General features: G+C 51.6%; 2 non-coding genes across 2 annotated transcripts; both read left to right on the forward strand.

Annotated features, from left to right (window-relative positions):
• Positions 1 to 7,758: 7,758 nt before the first annotated feature.
• LOC126026708 (U6 spliceosomal RNA) lies at positions 7,759 to 7,865 on the forward strand. The gene has a single exon (XR_007501930.1). It is a non-coding gene; the product is annotated as a U6 spliceosomal RNA (small nuclear RNA).
• Positions 7,866 to 13,528: 5,663 nt separating this feature from the next.
• Positions 13,529 to 13,637, forward strand: LOC126026821 (U6 spliceosomal RNA). Its single transcript, XR_007502036.1, has one exon. It is a non-coding gene; the product is annotated as a U6 spliceosomal RNA (small nuclear RNA).
• The last annotated feature ends 2,789 nt before the right edge of the window (positions 13,638 to 16,426 follow it).

A 16,426-nucleotide genomic window follows, 5' to 3' on the forward strand; every position in this document is an offset into this window, starting at 1 on the left:
TTCCTTAAATGGGAGGTAACACACACACACACACACACACACACACACACACTCACACACACACACACACACACACACACACACACACACACTCACACACACACACACACACACACACACACACGTGGCCGGAGAGTTTCCTTCACCTGCAAATGTCCTTCCTAGTGACTCTTCCCCTGTAACCTGCCCCCACAACCGGTGTCAGGACTGAGCTCCTGACCTTGCCCCGTGTGGGAAACCACCACAGCGACAGTCACCCCAAATGAATAGAGCTATGGCTGGGCTGACCCGGGTTCCGGTGAGTGCTGGATCAGTTGCAAGATCAGGCAGGTGCTGAGGGAGTGGCTCATGCTGCCCTGGGGGACACACCCTTGAACTCAGGGCCCTGAGACCTTGGCACCCAGTTCCTCTGCACAGCTACAGAGCCCAGCACCCAGTACAGAGTGTGGGGACCCCCAATAGTCCAGAACATGTAGGTTGCATCTCTGGGGCCAACCCACCGTGTGAGCTGGACCCAGAGAGGGTCACTTCTGGGGGTGCTGAGGGGGTGACCACTGTCCCCCAAGATGTGGCTGGCCAGCTTCAACTATGGTGGCATTGCTACAGGCACCAGTCCTGTCACCCTGCACCCTCAGCCCAGGCCCCCAGACCCCCAGACCTGAGCCTCCACTGCGGGCAGTTGCTCCCCTCAGACGTGTTCTCAGGTCACCAGGAAGCCCCCACAACTCCAAGCAAGCAGTGAAGACCCCGCTCTGGACACTGTCCTGGCATGAGAGAGGCCCTAGACTCTAGAGAAACTTGGGGTGGTCTTGAATCCCTCCTATAGCCCCAACAAATCCTGCTTCCATTCCACAACAAAGAAGGGAAGGAGTGAGGGCCCCTAGAAGCCTCTTCCTGAGATGAAGCAGGAGAAATTGAATGGTGGGTATGCCAATAAATAGGCACAGGATGGTGGGGGATGGATGCCCTGGGCAGTCTGAGGGTCACCTTCCCTGCAGCAGATCTGCTAGACCCCTGAAAACTGCCCAGTCACCCTCCGTGTGGACAGGAAGAAGCCAGTGACCCCAAAGGGGGCCCAAGCATTCCCCTTTCTCATTAACGGGGCGCTGGAGCCCGTAGATTTCCCATCAGGGAAGGTGGATGAATTCTAATCCCCCTAGGAGCACTGTCACAGGAGCAGTGTGGGTGCCTGAAAGACAGTGCTCCAGAGAGAAAGCAGGGAGGTGGCTGAGTTTTCCATGCCCTTCTCCAGCAGGGCCCGGCTCACGCTGGTTTAGGTACCTCGGTTGTGGCCCCCCACAGCTCCTCTGAGCGCTCTAGGGGTCTCACATCTCAGTTGCTCACTGACACCCAGAAGAGGAATGCTCTGACAGTCTCAAGCTTGGCTGTATCACCGAGAGGCAGGCGAGGTGGGGTCCCAGCACAGCCACTGGAACAGAGTTCAGCATTCCTTAGGCAGTACAGGGCTTGAACTTGAGGCCTCAAGTTTGTGAGGCAGCACCTGACACTGAGCTTTCCCAGGCTCCCGAGGGTGTTTCTACTTCCAACAAGATTTCGGAAAAGGAGCTTCGCCTCACAGAGCTAAAAGGCTGCCTGAGCCCCATATGCCTCATGCACTGCCACAAACAGCTCTGCTCCTGAAATCCTAAGGACAAGTTTTGGGGTCCTGGCAAGGGTGGCAGGGGGGTGCACTGGCTGGTATGAGCTGTAGGAGAAGCTGTGTCTGTCTGTCACAGCATCCTATGAGCATCCTCAGCACAGACACTCCAAGAGCTCTGCTCAATCCCGGGGTGCCAGGGGTAGCTCCAGCTGGCCTGTGCCCATGTTCTAGTGATGCAGGGACTCGGTGTCTCCCCACCCTCTGGAGACCAGACCCCCTCCTTGGCTGTTTGATGACTTCTCGTGTGGGCACGCAGATCTTTCCCAGGCTATCATGGGAGCCAAAGTGACCAGTGAGGGACAGAGGAGGTTAGTATGGCCCTGTCCCTCAACCCATGAGACTTTGCTGTGGGAATGGGGGGAATAGCATTGCTGCCCAGTGTACCACACTGCCCCTGCACTGCACCCCTATGAAACTAAGTCCTGCAGGCAAGCACAGGACAGCCTCCTAGCCCATGCCTCATGCTGGAAAGAACGAGAAGCGATGGGGCCAGAGCCATAGTACAGCGGGGAGGGCATTTGCCTTGCACATGGCCAATCTGAGTTCTATCCCCGGCATTCTATATGGTCCCCCGAGCCTGCCAGGAGTGATTCCTGAGTGCAGACCCAGGAGGAACCCCTGAGCATTGTCAGGTGGGTGTGGGCCCCAAAACTAAAAAGGATGAGAAAGCATTGAGAATGTTCAATTATTTTAATCAGGCCAATTTCTAGAAGGAACTGGAACATCGGGGTACAGAGCTGATCTGGACCGGGCCAGGTGGACACAGAAAGCTGGTCTGGGCAGGACTGGAAGGGTGCATGGTGGGGGCAAGGGTGGAGTGAGGGCAGGTCTCGGGAAACTGGTCTAGAAAAGACACCCATCTGGAAGAGAGGAAGTGTTAGGTCAAGACACTCTCATCTGCACCCTATTTCTCCTCTCAGCTATAGCCCAAGATCTCCCTCTCATGTGAATCCCCAAAATATCTCCTGCCTTCAGTAACCCAATATTTCACCTCTCAGCTGTATCCAAGTATCTCCCCTTTCACCTGAACCCCAATTTTTCTCATCTCAGCTGTACCCAATATCCCCTCTCATGTGTACCCCCAAATTATTTCCTGCCTTCTGTACCCAAATATTTCTTCTCTCACCTGCACCCCAAGACCTCCCTCTCACCTGCACCCTAATATTTCCTCTCAGCTGTACCCCAAGACCTCCCCTCTCACCTATACCCAATATTTCTCCTCTCATCTAGGCCCAGAACCCATCTCATCAGCTCAAGACCCCCCCTCCACCTGCCCAACCATACCGTCCTCGGGCTCTGGGGTCACGATGGGAGCTGGATGGAAGCACCAGGGGTAGTTGGGCACCGTGTCGTCGAAGCAACAGCCCTTCTCCTGGCACTGCAATTGGGTGACGCCCGGGTGCCCGCAGTTGATCCTGCTTCGTGGCTCCATGGTGCAGGTCTCTGGAAGGGCAGGGGTGTGGTGGGTGGGGCTCCCCTGAGCACAAGGGATCAGTGGGGGTGCAACGCAAGGGCCCAGCCTCCTTCTCAAGGATCAAGCTCAGGTCACTCCCTGGAGGGGAGCGAGCCCCCAAGAGCACAAAGCGGATGATGATCACAGTGCTCTGCAGGAGAAAGAGAGCCTGGCGAAGCCAGGAGGGCTTCCTGGAGGCCGGTGAGCCAGTAAGGAGGGAGCGAAGAGTGCTCCTAGTAATAAGAAGCAGGGTATTCAGGGCAATGCACAGGAGGCAAAGCCGGGGTCCGAGGGCCCACGGTGAAGAAGGAGGCTGAGAGCCACAAGGAGCATGCTGAGGAGAGAACGCTGGGTGAGGAGTAGCCAAGCATGTGGTCACCCCACTCAGGCCCAGCACCCTGGGACAAGGTCATCAGGCTCAGTCCCCAGCACCCGGGGGCGGCCCTAAAGAACCAGCTGTCTGAAAGCTGCCCTGACCCTGAGCTGAGGTATGGGGAGTGGGCATGTGGGTGACTCCCTGGGACGCTGCAGGGTCTGGGGTCGCACAGGGGACAGACCCTGGCAGGGGTCCCCAAGCCCTGTTCCCAACCTGGGTCACTGTCAGGGATGGTTTGGGGGCTCAGGATTCTGTCACTTCTGGGTCTGGCCCAAGTCAGCTAAGGCAGCTAAGGGGCTAGAGCAAAGGGGCCTCGGGAAGAATTGGAGACACAGGGTCAGGGGGCAGGAGGCCAGGCACAGCTGCTTAGACCTGCGGTCTCTGGAACCTTCTCTGGGTGGTTCTGAGTCCCAGAGACTGAGGGAGGGACAGAGATCCGACAAGGGGTCATCCAAGCAGGCCCAGCCATTGGGCCCATCCCAGAAGCTGAGGTGTCCTGAACTGGACTGGAGGCCTAGGTTCGAATGGTCCAACCTGTTCCCATGAGGCCCAGCATCACTGGGGAACCCCCTGCCCCTGAAGAGAAAAAGTTACACCAGCCCCCTATGCTCAGCCCATACCCCCATCACTGCCATAGAAGCCTGGGGAAAATTCTGGGGCTCCTGTCCCCCTGCCTGTACCCCAAGCCATGAGGACCAGTGAATGGACACACTTGTCCAAAGACCCCTTCAGACAGCACCTGGGCACTCGCAGGACCAGAGCTCCACCCCACCTCGAAATGAGGCATTTTGAGGTGCAGAACATCAGAGGGTCCCCCGTCCCTTGTCAGTCCCCCCACTACCACCTTACCGCCAGCGGCCTGGGCCCTGGAGCCCAGCACCAGCGCGCACACCAAGAGCAGGACACACAGCGCCTTGGACTGCATGGTGGGGCCTTGGGTCTGGCAGGGATGCGAGGCTGCGCCCGCCCTGGCTTTTATCCCCGATATCCGGCCCTGTTTGCTCGCAGTGCCCCCGACATTTGCCCAAGGAGGGCCCCGTCCCCCGCGGGGCTGTCGCTGCTGATTAAAGGTGTTTCCCACAGGGACAGGGTGGCTGATAGAGAAACTGCCCCGAGAGAGATGTGATGCTTATCCCGACTCTGTCCAGTGTCAACAAAAGCTGAGCACTGATTCAGAGCACTGATTCATGGTGACTCAACACGGGAGGAGCAGAGGCCCAGTCGGCTCCAGTTCCAGCTGGGCCTGGGACAGGGACAGAAGCTGGAAAAGTCTAGGCAGGCCCCAGCCTGGTGCTCTGGGGACTGGCACCTCTCCGAGCTTTCTAAGTCTTGTCCCCGGGACCAGGGTCCTTAACAGAGGCAGAGTGGGGCTGAGGGAACCCTCTCTGGGGGCTCGTGTGCCCTGATCATTGTGGTCTGTGGACAATCTCACTCCACTCCGATTGTTCATTAGAGGGTGCATGGATGAGAGGAAGGATGGAAGGAAGGAAGGAAGGAAGGAAGGAAGGAAGGAAGGAAGGAAGGAAGGAAGGAAGGAAGGAAGGAAGGAAGGAAGGAAGGAAGGAAGGAAGGAAGGAAGGAAGGAAGGAAGGAAGGAAGGAAGGAAGGAAGGAAGGAAGGAAGGAAGGAAGGAAGGAAGGAAGGAAGGAAGGAAGGAAGGAAGGAAGGAAGGAAAAGCAGGGAAGGAAGGAAAAGCAGGGAAGGAGGGAGGAAGGAAGGAGGGAGAGAGATGGGAGGAGGGAGGGAAGGAGGAATGTTCCTCCCCATCCTTGCCTGAGACTCCCTGTGGCCCTGCCCTGGGCACCTCCATTCCCCATTTTATGGAGTCTCTGCTCCTATTACACACATGAAGGAAAATCATCCAACCCGGTCCTGCTCCCCTGAGTCCTTTCACTTCACACAGCCCCTTAGAGTTTCTTTGTTCTTTGCTGAAATGACCAATCCCTTTTTTATAGTGGAGAATTGTCACACCATATCTAGGCAGCTCCCTGGTGCCGTCCCCAAGCAGGGACCTCAGCATCACAGTCACACATTCCTGGGCTCTGCTGACCCGGGAGGGACCACAACTGCCTTCACCAGCTCGACAAGGGTCTCGAACTAGCACAAACTAGCAAACAAACTAGTAAACAGACTTCCCTTGTATTCCTAGTCTTACGCCTTTAGCAATTTAGGAATGGGGTCTCTTTCTCGTAATAGAAATCCTACAGTGAGCCTCAGAAGTATTTTCATCGTAGTGATTAATACTTTACCAGTCCCATGTGATGCACTTGACCTCTGAGAATGATGTAAAACTGCTGTCATAATTGCTTTAGTAGAGCCAGAGTGATAGGACAGGAGGTCGGGTACCTGCCTTGCACGTGGCCAACAGATTCGATCCCTGACACCCCATATGATCCCCCCAAGCCCTGCCAGGTGTGATCCCTGAACACAGAGCTAAGACTCAGCCCTGAGAACTACCGAGCATAACATAATAATAATAATAATAATAATAATAATAATAATAATAATAATAAAGATGGTTCTAGTATTAAAGCAAATTTTATTTAGAAGAATTTTTATTAGAAGAATATTTTTGAAATTTTTATTTAGAAGAAATGAAGTCACGAAATTTGCTTATATATGGATGGATTTAGAGACTACTATTTTGAGTCAAATAAGTCAGAAGGAGAGAGATAATCATAGAATAGTCTCACTCATAGTGGGATTTAAGAAAAATGAAAGATAGTATAATAATAGCACCCAGAGACAATAGACATAAAGAGCTGGAAGGACCAGCTCATGATAACAAGCTTGTTACAAGGAGTGGGAAGTGCAGTTAGAAAAATAACAACACTGGGGCTGGAGAGATAGCATGGAGGAAAGACGTTTGCCTTCATGCAGAAGGTCATCGGTTCGAATCCCGGCATCCCATCTGGTCCCCTGAGCCTGCCAGGAGCAATTTCTAAGCGTGGAGTCAGGAGTAACCCCTGAGCATTACTGGGTATTACCCAAAAACAAACAAAAACAAAAAAAGAAAAAGAAAAAGAAAAATAACAACACTAATAGCTACCATGACTACGATAGAGAGAGAAATATAATGCCTGTCTTAAAGACAGGCAGGGGTTGGAGAAAGGTAGGAAATGGGGGACAATGGTGGTGGGAAAGTTGCATTGGTGAAGGGAGGTGTGCATTTTATGGCTGAAACCCAATTACGAGGACGTTTGTAGCCATTGAGCTTAAATAAATAAATTATTTAAGAGAGAAGATAAGAGTAGAGAAGAGAAGAGAAGAGAAGAGAAGAGAAGAGAAGAGAAGAGAAGAGAAGAGAAGAGAAGAGAAGAGAAGAGAAGAGAAGAGAAGAGAAGAGAAGAGAAGAGAAGAGAAGAGAAGAGAAGAGAAGAGAAGAGAAGAGAAGAGAGAATGATGAATGGGAATGAGGGAGCATGTGGCTGCTACAACATTTAAGAGACATGGTATATCTGTCATACATGACGCCCAAGGGAGAGGAAGCAGTGGATCAGAATGGCATTGATAGAGATTACAGATGGATGGCATAGGAGTAACTTTCTAAAAATAAATAAATAAATAAAGCAAAATTTTAGAATACATGATGCATCCACAGCCTGTGAGAAAGTTGTTTGGTTCAATCCCTGTGGAAAATAGTATGGAAATAATATGAAAATAGTTTTCTCAGTAAATTCAGAATCAAGCTGCCATATGACCTAGCAATTCCACTTTAGGGTGTCTATCCCCAAAGTAGAAAAATATTCATTCAAAAGGGCATATGCACACCACTATTCATCACAGCACTCAGGACAACAGCTAAGAGTTGGAACCCACTTAGATGTCCAACAATAGACGAGTGGAATGTGAAGCTGTGGTACATATATGCAATGGAATACTACATAGCTGTAAGGAATGATGCAGTCATGCAATTCACTGCGACATGGGTGGAACTGGAAGATCAAATGAAGTAAGCCAGAAGAAGGATAAATACCAGACATCACTTGTATGTAGTATTTAGAATAACTGCATGAGAGGATGCAATGGTTCAAAGTGGGGAGGCCTAGATCACTCTTGGCCCCAGAGTCTAGGGAGAAAGAAAGAAGTAGAGTGAAGGAGGAGGAAGACAGATGAGAAATAAGGGGGCAGGGAACATTGGTGGTCAAGAAAAATAGAGCTAGTTATTTAAATCATGGAGTCGACCACTGAGAACCAAACTTTAAACTCAACTATGAATATCTTTATAAATCATGGTGCTTTGACTTTTTTAAAAGTGGGGTAAGGGTTGTGCTCGATTCGGCAGCACATATACTAAAATTGGAACGATACAGTGAAGATTAGAATGGCCCCTGCACAAGGATGACACGCAAATTCGTGAAGCGTTCCATATTAAAAAAAAAAAAGTGGGGTAAGGGGCCAAAAAGATAGCATGGAGGTAGGTCATTTGCTTTGCATGCAGAAGGACAGTGATTCAAATCCTGGCATCCCACATGGTCCCCCAAGCCCGCCAGGAGTGACTTCTGAGCGTAAAGCCAGGAGAAACCCCTGTGTGATCAAAAAAAAAAAAAAAAAGAGTGGAGAAAAACATAAATTGTAGGGATATAACATATATCATATATAATAATAGATATATTATATGTGTATGTAAATGCCATTGCTGGCAAGGTTCTAAGGTTAGCTCCAGCTTGTTGCTCAGGATCTATTTCTATGGGGTGCCTGGTTTTGAACCTGGGGTTCCAGCATGCCACACTTGAGCTCTGACCCTTTGACGCAATTTCCCTGACCTGCCTGGAAGCTTGCTAGGGTTTCCCTGGCTTTACATATTGCTTCCAGTGAGATGGACAGTTGGACAACATGGCTATGTTCTCTCCACGGAATCCCCTTTCACCTCTTACAATCTTGGCTACAACTTGGGTGGAATTGGAGGAAGTGGTGCTGAGTGAACTGAGTCACAAAAATAAAATAAATAAAAAGACAAACATCAGAGTGTGAAGAACCAAAGTTGGGATTAGGTAATACCTCCCACCTGGAGGGAAGTTGGGGTTTCACTCCAGCCTGACTGTGCCCTGAGACACCACAGCTCTGGATAGACTACCCTAGGGAATTTTTAAAGTGTATGCCCAGTCTATGGGGTGCCCACAACACAGCAGGGTTGCAAGGAAATGCCCTGCTCTTTCCTCCTGTGTCTCCTACCAGCTGTTCGCTCAGTCTCCAGGACCCCTCTTGAATCCCAAAGACAAGGGTGAATCTGGACCAAGCATAGTGTCCAGGGCTCCCTACAAGAGGAAGGCAGTTATTTCAGCCAGAGCCCTGCTCCCTGGACCCACAACATGATCTTAGCAGGAGAGCTGATACCCCAGAATGGCTGGCATCCACCCAGAACCATGGTCTTGGTGGACATCAGGTCTTCATGCCACTGAACAGGAAAACGAAGGTGAGGGTAGGACTAGGCACTAGAAAGATCCATCATAATAACCGAGAGAAACCTAAACCCAGACTAGAGAAATGGGTTCAGCCCAGGAAGTCTTAACCCAGAAGCATTCCTGCCCTGCAGCTGTAAAGCTGTACAGTGTTTGCAGAGAAAGTCCTGACCAGGAAGTACTCCTGCCCTGTGGCTGTAGTATGGGATCTGCACTGGAAGTCATGACCTGGAAGCACTCCTGCCCTGTGGCTGTAGTATGGGATCTGCACTGGAAGTCATGACCTGGAAGCACTCCTGTCCTCAGCTGTCAAGCCTAAGTAAGGCCCCTTCCAGGAGGTGCTGCATGCAACTGAATCTCTGAGGTGTTGGCAGCTTGAGTGGGGAGGGAATCCTGCCACGGCCCACCGCCCACCATCCAGGTCCTGTAGGCCCTGAGTTTGTGCTGAATAAAGAAAGATGGGGTTGACTTTGGTTCCTGGGGGGATTCTGTTTTCTGAGCCTGGAGTGCCCAGAGGAATCATCAGAAATGTGTCTGTCCTCTTTGCCCATCTGCCTTTCAACCAATCGGTATTTTCTGGTTCAGAGATAAGGACTTAAACTCAAAGTTCCAGCATACCTGACACACTGAGATGGAAGCTCATAAGACATGGTGATCTTACCCACAATGAATTTTAAAACCCTACACCCCAGGAGCCAGCACGATAGACAGTGATGAAGGTGCTTGACTTGGAGCAGCCCACATAAGTTCGATCCCCAGCATGCCATATGGTCCCCCCAAGCCTGCCAAGAGTAATTCCTGAGTGCAGAACCAGGAGAAATCTCTGAGCACTGCAGTGGTGGGAAAAAATAACCCTGCACTTCAATAAAGACAAAAAAACATGACCACCAGAATCTCAGAGGATAAATGTAGATGCCTGACAGTGATGGAAAAGATGAAAACGTTGACGAGTCATCAATGTGTGATGAGAAACATCAACGGTTTTCAAGCTAAAGTGCTCAAATTTGCTTTCAGACCAGCTCTGGAGCTGCCAGGGGCTATTAGAGAGGCACAGCTGTGCCCATGGGGGAGTGGGCTATTGAAGTGGTTGACCAGATGTCTGAGAATATTTCCCACCCACAGCCTGTTCCCAAAACTCTTGACCATGAAGGGTTGGTGTTTGCACAATGTCCTTGATCGATCATTGGATCTAAAACAGTGCCATACCCAGAAAACAAAACAGGAGCTGAAAGTTGGCCCATCATGGCATTCTTAGGGGGGGGTGGGAGCCCTGCTTCCTGGGGTTCTGCTTCCTGAAGCCAAGGCCACGTCCACAGCCAGCCCATTTCATTCGAACAGCCAAGACTCTGCATTTAGATTAGAAACTTGAGTTGCTGAGGCTGGAGCCATAGCACAGCAGGGAGGGCACTTGCCTTGCACATAGCAGACCTGATTCCCTCCCCAGCTTCCTATGTGACCCACTGAGCACAATCAGGGATGATTCCTGATCACAGTCAGGAGTAAGCCCTGAGCACTGCCAGAAGTGGCTAAAACACACACATTCGAAATTTTTTTTAATTAAAGCATGAACAATAGAGGTTTTGCTCTCTCCCTCACCCACCCTCCCCCAGCTGTGAGTCAGGGACTAGTCAGGAGGGAAGTGTTTGGCATTGGAGGGTGCCCGTGGCCAGGCCACATGACGCAATGCCCCATGACCTGCTTCCAGCACCTTCCCTGAAGGCAAACACACTTCAAGGGGGTATGAACTGCCTATAATCTCTTAGATTCCAGCACCTCAGGTTGCTCATGCCCTTCCCATTGGGATGCACCACCCAACAGGTCCTAGACGTCGACGTGGGTTGTACCAGCCAGAGCCCTAGGGAACTGCTGACATCTGGGTGCAGAAGGAGAAAGTTGAGGAGCTTCCCTTGGAGTTCTCTCCCAGGGTCCCCAACTCTGCTGGACTCTGAGCCTCCTTGCTGACTAGGGTTCCCAGGAGCATTGGGCACTCCCTATTCTCTCAGTACACCCTATTCCCTCCCCCACAGGCCCAATCTCACCTCCTGGGATCCATAGCCTCACCCCAACCACTGGTGCTGGGTACCCTCCTGCTTGTGGCCACAACTACACTCAAGCCACTCGACTGCCATCCATGACCCCCCTTCAGCCTAGACACGAGGGTTCGAGAGCTCATTTCTCACTCAGGACCCCAAGATGCAGCTGATGGGCAGGTGAGTGGTTCCTTCTCTGCTGAGAAGGGAGAGTGTACAGGCCTCCCTCACACAGCTTCCTGAGAAAAGGGGTCCCACCCCATCCCACTCTCAGGCCGGCCTGACACCTCTGGTTTTCAACCCCCAGAAATTTCCTCCCAGTACACAAGAAACTGACCACCCTGTGGCACCTTTGTCATGCTGCCATGATTATCAATGGTGACTGGTGACATGGAATGTATTAGAAGAAAAACTAGACCCTGACTCCATAGCCAGAGAAACCATCTGTATGGGCCACCCACAAAGAGAAAAATTAGAAGCCACAGCTCAGTACCACAGTGCAGGGCCAAGAGGAGACATGGAGGTGACAAGCCAAGGACTCTGGGGTCATTGGAGGGTCTGAGGGGGCCCTAGAGGTGGTCTCATCCCAGAAGGGGATTTTTTGTTTCACAGCCAAATCGAGCTTCTCTGAACATGCACCAGTTGGCTCAGGACACATTCTCAGGGCCAATGCTCACAGACAACTTGTGCAAAGTGGGGGGACCTGGAAAAGGGAGAGGCCACTTCCTGTCCTCCTTCTCCATCCCCTATGTTCAGCATCTGCATGGATGTCCTTGAGCACCACAAGTGGCTAACCAGCTGCTCCTGTGCCCCCTCTATCTTCATGGTGCAGGAATCTTTCCCCCAATTTTTCAGGGAGTGGTATGTACAGTGAGGAAGCTGCTCCTTGCAAGAAGGAAACAGGAAAGGGAACAGCTGCCTCCTCCCCAAGACTCTTCTCTGTGGTCTGTCTGTTGCCTGCCCTCACAGAGAGAAGGGTTTCAGGAAGGACAAAAGCAGCAAAGTGACGTGAGTCTATTTGTGCAAGAGAGTCAAGAGCTCAAGAGAGTTTGTGGGGCTCAGAGTGGAGAGGCCAGAGTGGACACATTCCACGGGGAGTCACAGGAGAAACCCCAGAGGGAGCCTATGTTGTTGGGTTTTTATATACCACCAAAAAAAAAATAACCCTAGTATGAGAATAATCCTCAAAGACAATAGAAATGGGGGAGTGCAGTGAGGGCAGAGAAGGGAGCCCTGTGACAATGAGAGTTGGGCATGATCACTTTGGACAGGAACTGGGTGCTGAAAGGAGGGGTAGGCATGGTACCCCTTCAGGAACAATAGTGCAATCCAGTGTCTAAAAGGAAGGAGAGAGAGAGAGAGAGAGAGAGAGAGAGAGAGAGAGAGAGAGAGAGAGAGAGAGAGAGAATACTGGCTGGGGTAGGGATGGAGGTAAACTAAGGTCATTGATGGCTGGAAATATCCACTGGTGAAAGTATGGGTTGGACCATTGTATGACTGAAATTCAATCATGAATAATAACCTTGTAACTGTGTATCTCAAGGTGATTCAATTTAAAAAATATTTTGTGGATTTTGGGTTACACCCAGTAGCGCTCAGAGGTCACAGAGAAATCACTCCTGGCAGGCTCAGGAGACCCCAGTGAGGCGGCCTAGGGAATAGATGCTGGGGATGGAACCTGAGTCAGCCACAAGCAAAGCAAATGCCCTCCCCACTATTCTATCACTCTGGCCCATGTAAAATATTTTTATAATAAATAGATAACCCTTAATGAATCTGAAACAATCAAAGCACCAGCCTAAAATTCTAGGTACACCAGATTTTAGACTGAAAACTCTGGGGTTTACTTGAGGTGGGGGTAGGCTGCCCACATGCACACACCCCAGACTGCGGAAGCTCCGGAAGCCACACCCACAAACCATTGCCTCTGTCATGTAAACTCAACTGCCCTGTTCTACAGATCTGGGGTTCCTGGAGAAAACATGCCTCCAAATCCCACAGTTCAGACAGCCCAGTAGGAGCACAGCAAATTAGATGGGGAAGAAACATCAAAGCCAACTGAGCTCAAGGATAACACAGAGGCTTAGGTAGCAACAAGCAGCCAGGTAGACCCTCAGACAATGATTTTAATGACCCGTTGTGAGACAATGTTAAGGCCCTAGTCACCTCCACTGGTTGAATGGTGCTGGGACCTCGGCTAGCCCAATAAACCTCCTTTAGCATCTTGCATTATTGGAGGTGGACTCTGACTCTCAGTACTGATTCAGGCAGTCTACTAGGACCCTAGCAATAGGACAATTGTCACAATATTTTTGCTATTGAAGTATTTTTCCATAATTCCATTAGCCATTCAATTCTAACAAGCAATACAAAATACAATATTTTGTGCCTGCCAAAGGGACAGGTTTGGGGGACGGGCTGGGAATTGGGAACAATGGTGTAGGGAAGGTCGCACTAGCGGTGAGATTGATGTTGGAACAGTGAATGTCTAAAACAATCGTATAATGAACAACTTTGTAAACTACAGTTTTTTTTTTTTATTTAGTAGTAAAAAAAGAAAAGGAGCCACATAGGAGAAATTGATATCTGAAATCAGAAAATTCTCTTGTGCTCGTTTCGGCAGCACATATACTAAAATTGGAATGATACAGAGAAGATTAGTATGGCCCCTGCACAAGGAGGAAATCAGAAAATCTTTGAAACAATAGTACAATTTAATCACTCAATTTAAAAGAAGCCATAGCTCGAAAGCAAGTTTAAAAAGGAAGTGTAAAGGGAATGGAGTGATAGCACAGCGGGAAGGGTGTTTGCCTTGCACACAGCCAACCAGGGTTTGATCCTAGCATCCCATAGGGTCCCCCGAGTGCCTCCAGAAATAAGCCCTGAGCACCGCCAAGTGTGGCTCTCAAACCAGAGGAAAGGAGAGAATTAAAGCAGGAGGTCTACGTGCTGGAAGGATGGGGTGCATACCCCCACCTGCACTTGGAATCTCTCTGCTCAGGGAGCCCAGCCCTGGGTCACTCCGGAGATGCCCACTTCCCTGCAGCTTTCTAGGAGGCTACCACCTCCCCAGGATCCACCAGGGAGCCAGTCGGAGTTGTCCAGGTTTTTTGGGAGAAGGTTCTTGAAGGGCCAGTTCTCGTGTGTGGTTCTGGGCTGAACCTGTAGTGTAGATACTACCAGCTGGCCAGGCTCCGATATGAGTCCAGATCCACCACCACTGGCCACTGGGCACAGAGAGGGAGGAAATTCAGTTGCCCCGACACATGGGATTTGGGAAGATGGGGGACCCTGTATGTTCCTACTCCCCACCTTCCAGGAACCAGACTTCCTTCCACAGGGAGCCATTGTCACAACATTTGGGGACCCAGAGGTGAACCAAGCACCTCTCCAAGAGGGAATGTAGGGAGCCCAAGATCCTCCCCACTATGATCTCTGATGCCCAAAGGAGTCTTTGCCCAAAGATATGGTGTGGTGAGCAGGGCGAGATTTGGGGTTCCAGGAGGCTGTGTGTGACTGTTTTCCCCACTGTGGGGTGCCAGTGGCTGCGTGGGGCTCTTTTCTCTATATCCATTCCTCCTACCCCGTGGTCCTAAGCAGTCTGGGAGGCACATGTCCTCCTGGGAGACTCCCCCATTTCAGGTTCCTGTGTTGTAGGGCTCTCGGACCATTGGTGAGATGCACAGAGCTCCTCCTGGCCCAAGGACCAGGGACACTCAGTTCCCTTCACAGTGGGGTCCCAGATCCCAGAGAGTCATATTTCCCTTCCCTTTGCAGGGCCTGAGGGACTGGCCCATGGGTGAGTGTCCCCTGGTTTGAGGCTAGTGTCATTTGTGACCCACGGCAGAAACCTCTGACCTCCCTCCTTGTCACTACCCACTAGGCCCACCGGTGCCTAGCCCAGCTGGGCCTGGAGCAGCCTCTACCTGGAAACAGGCAGGTGAGCTCACATGGGAGCACAATGCACAGAGCTATGTCCTGTTTGCTGGGGTCAGGGAACAGATGGGCACGTGTATGTGCCACAGCCCTTTGAGGCATCTATAGCCCCATTCTTGTGGGGTTTTGTTTGTTGGTTTGTTTCAGGGTCACATCTGCAGGGCTCGGGGCTCACTCCTGTCTCTGTGCTCAGGGCTCATTTCTGGAACTGTACACAGTGATCGCTCCTGGCAGCACTTAGGGTTCCTTCTTGGATGTGCTGAGGGAACAAATATGGTACTGGGGATGGAGCCTGGGCCGGCAGTGTGCAAAGCAAATGCCCTCCCCCACTGTCTTGTATCTCCCTATTGCCCTCTCCAATCCTTCGTGGCCCTTTTAACCTGCCCTGCCAGAGAAGGGTCTCCCCAGCTGCTGCCCAGGACCCATTGAAGGTTCAGAACCTGGAAACCCCACAGTTGCTTCTGGGGGTCCTGGGCCCTCCTTGGACAGTTTTTCTGGCCTCTTTGGACAGCTCCTGTAGCACCTTCACTCTGGTCACTCACACACACACACACACACACACACACACACCCCATCTGTAGCACCCCAGGAAGCAGAGCCCAGAGGAACAAGCTCCAGTCAGCAGCCCCCCAGAGACCCTGATTCTGGGCTGGGAGTGTCTCTCTCATGAGAGATTTCAGTTGGGGAGAGCTCAGAGAGGGATCCCTAGTCCAGGCACCCACTTCCCTCTCTGCTACCACCATGGATCAGGCATGAGGTGGTTGGGAAGGTTCCTGATCCCGGTCTGTGTCCTCACAGTAGCCCTAGGTCACTATTGGGAGGAAGGGACAAGTCTTTGCCATAGCCACCCTCTCTCCCGCCTCCAACATTTGCCCAACAACGGCCAGTGTGGACATGGAGATGCAGGACTGCATCATGCCCGGGCCCCTGGACATGGGCTCAGGAGACGACGGCCACAGGGAGGCATGGTCTGTGCTGGGTGGCAGGTGGAGCATTGTCTTCGATACACACCCAACTCAGGGGCCATGGCTCTCAGGGCCCCCATTTCTTCACTCCTCAGACACTTTCTGGGGGGCCCTGGGCCCTCTCTGATCCTCACCCACATTTCCACCCTGGTCTTCGGTGGAAGGACAGCATCGGGACAAACAGGCATCCCTAGACTCTTCTCTGTCCTGGGCACAAATGGCAGTGGTGGGGCCCCTGAACCTGCAGCAATGAAGACCAGGCACTGGCCCCCTGACCAGTCACTTGGGGCCCCTCTGTGTGGGTTTAGGGGTCCTGTCTTAGTCAGATTCTCCACTTTGCCGTCTGTCCTATGGTAGAATAGGAGCTCATTCTGGTCTGCCAGGAATCCCATTCTAACAGGAAAGTCACCCCCAGAGTGCCTGGGCAGAATCTGCTATGTCATTCGGCCATCAGTGGGCCCTAGACAGGTGTCTTGGACCCAGGAGGGGCACCAGCAAGCACCCGGGAATCCAAACAGGCACCAGGACACCAAAGTCAGCCACATGCGGCCAGTCCCAGGGCAGAGTGAAGTCTGGACAAAAGGAAACATCCAGAAGGAGTGGG

This window comes from Suncus etruscus, chromosome 13, assembly GCF_024139225.1.
Source record: "Suncus etruscus isolate mSunEtr1 chromosome 13, mSunEtr1.pri.cur, whole genome shotgun sequence".
In the NCBI taxonomy this organism is placed as follows: Eukaryota; Metazoa; Chordata; class Mammalia; order Eulipotyphla; family Soricidae; genus Suncus; species Suncus etruscus.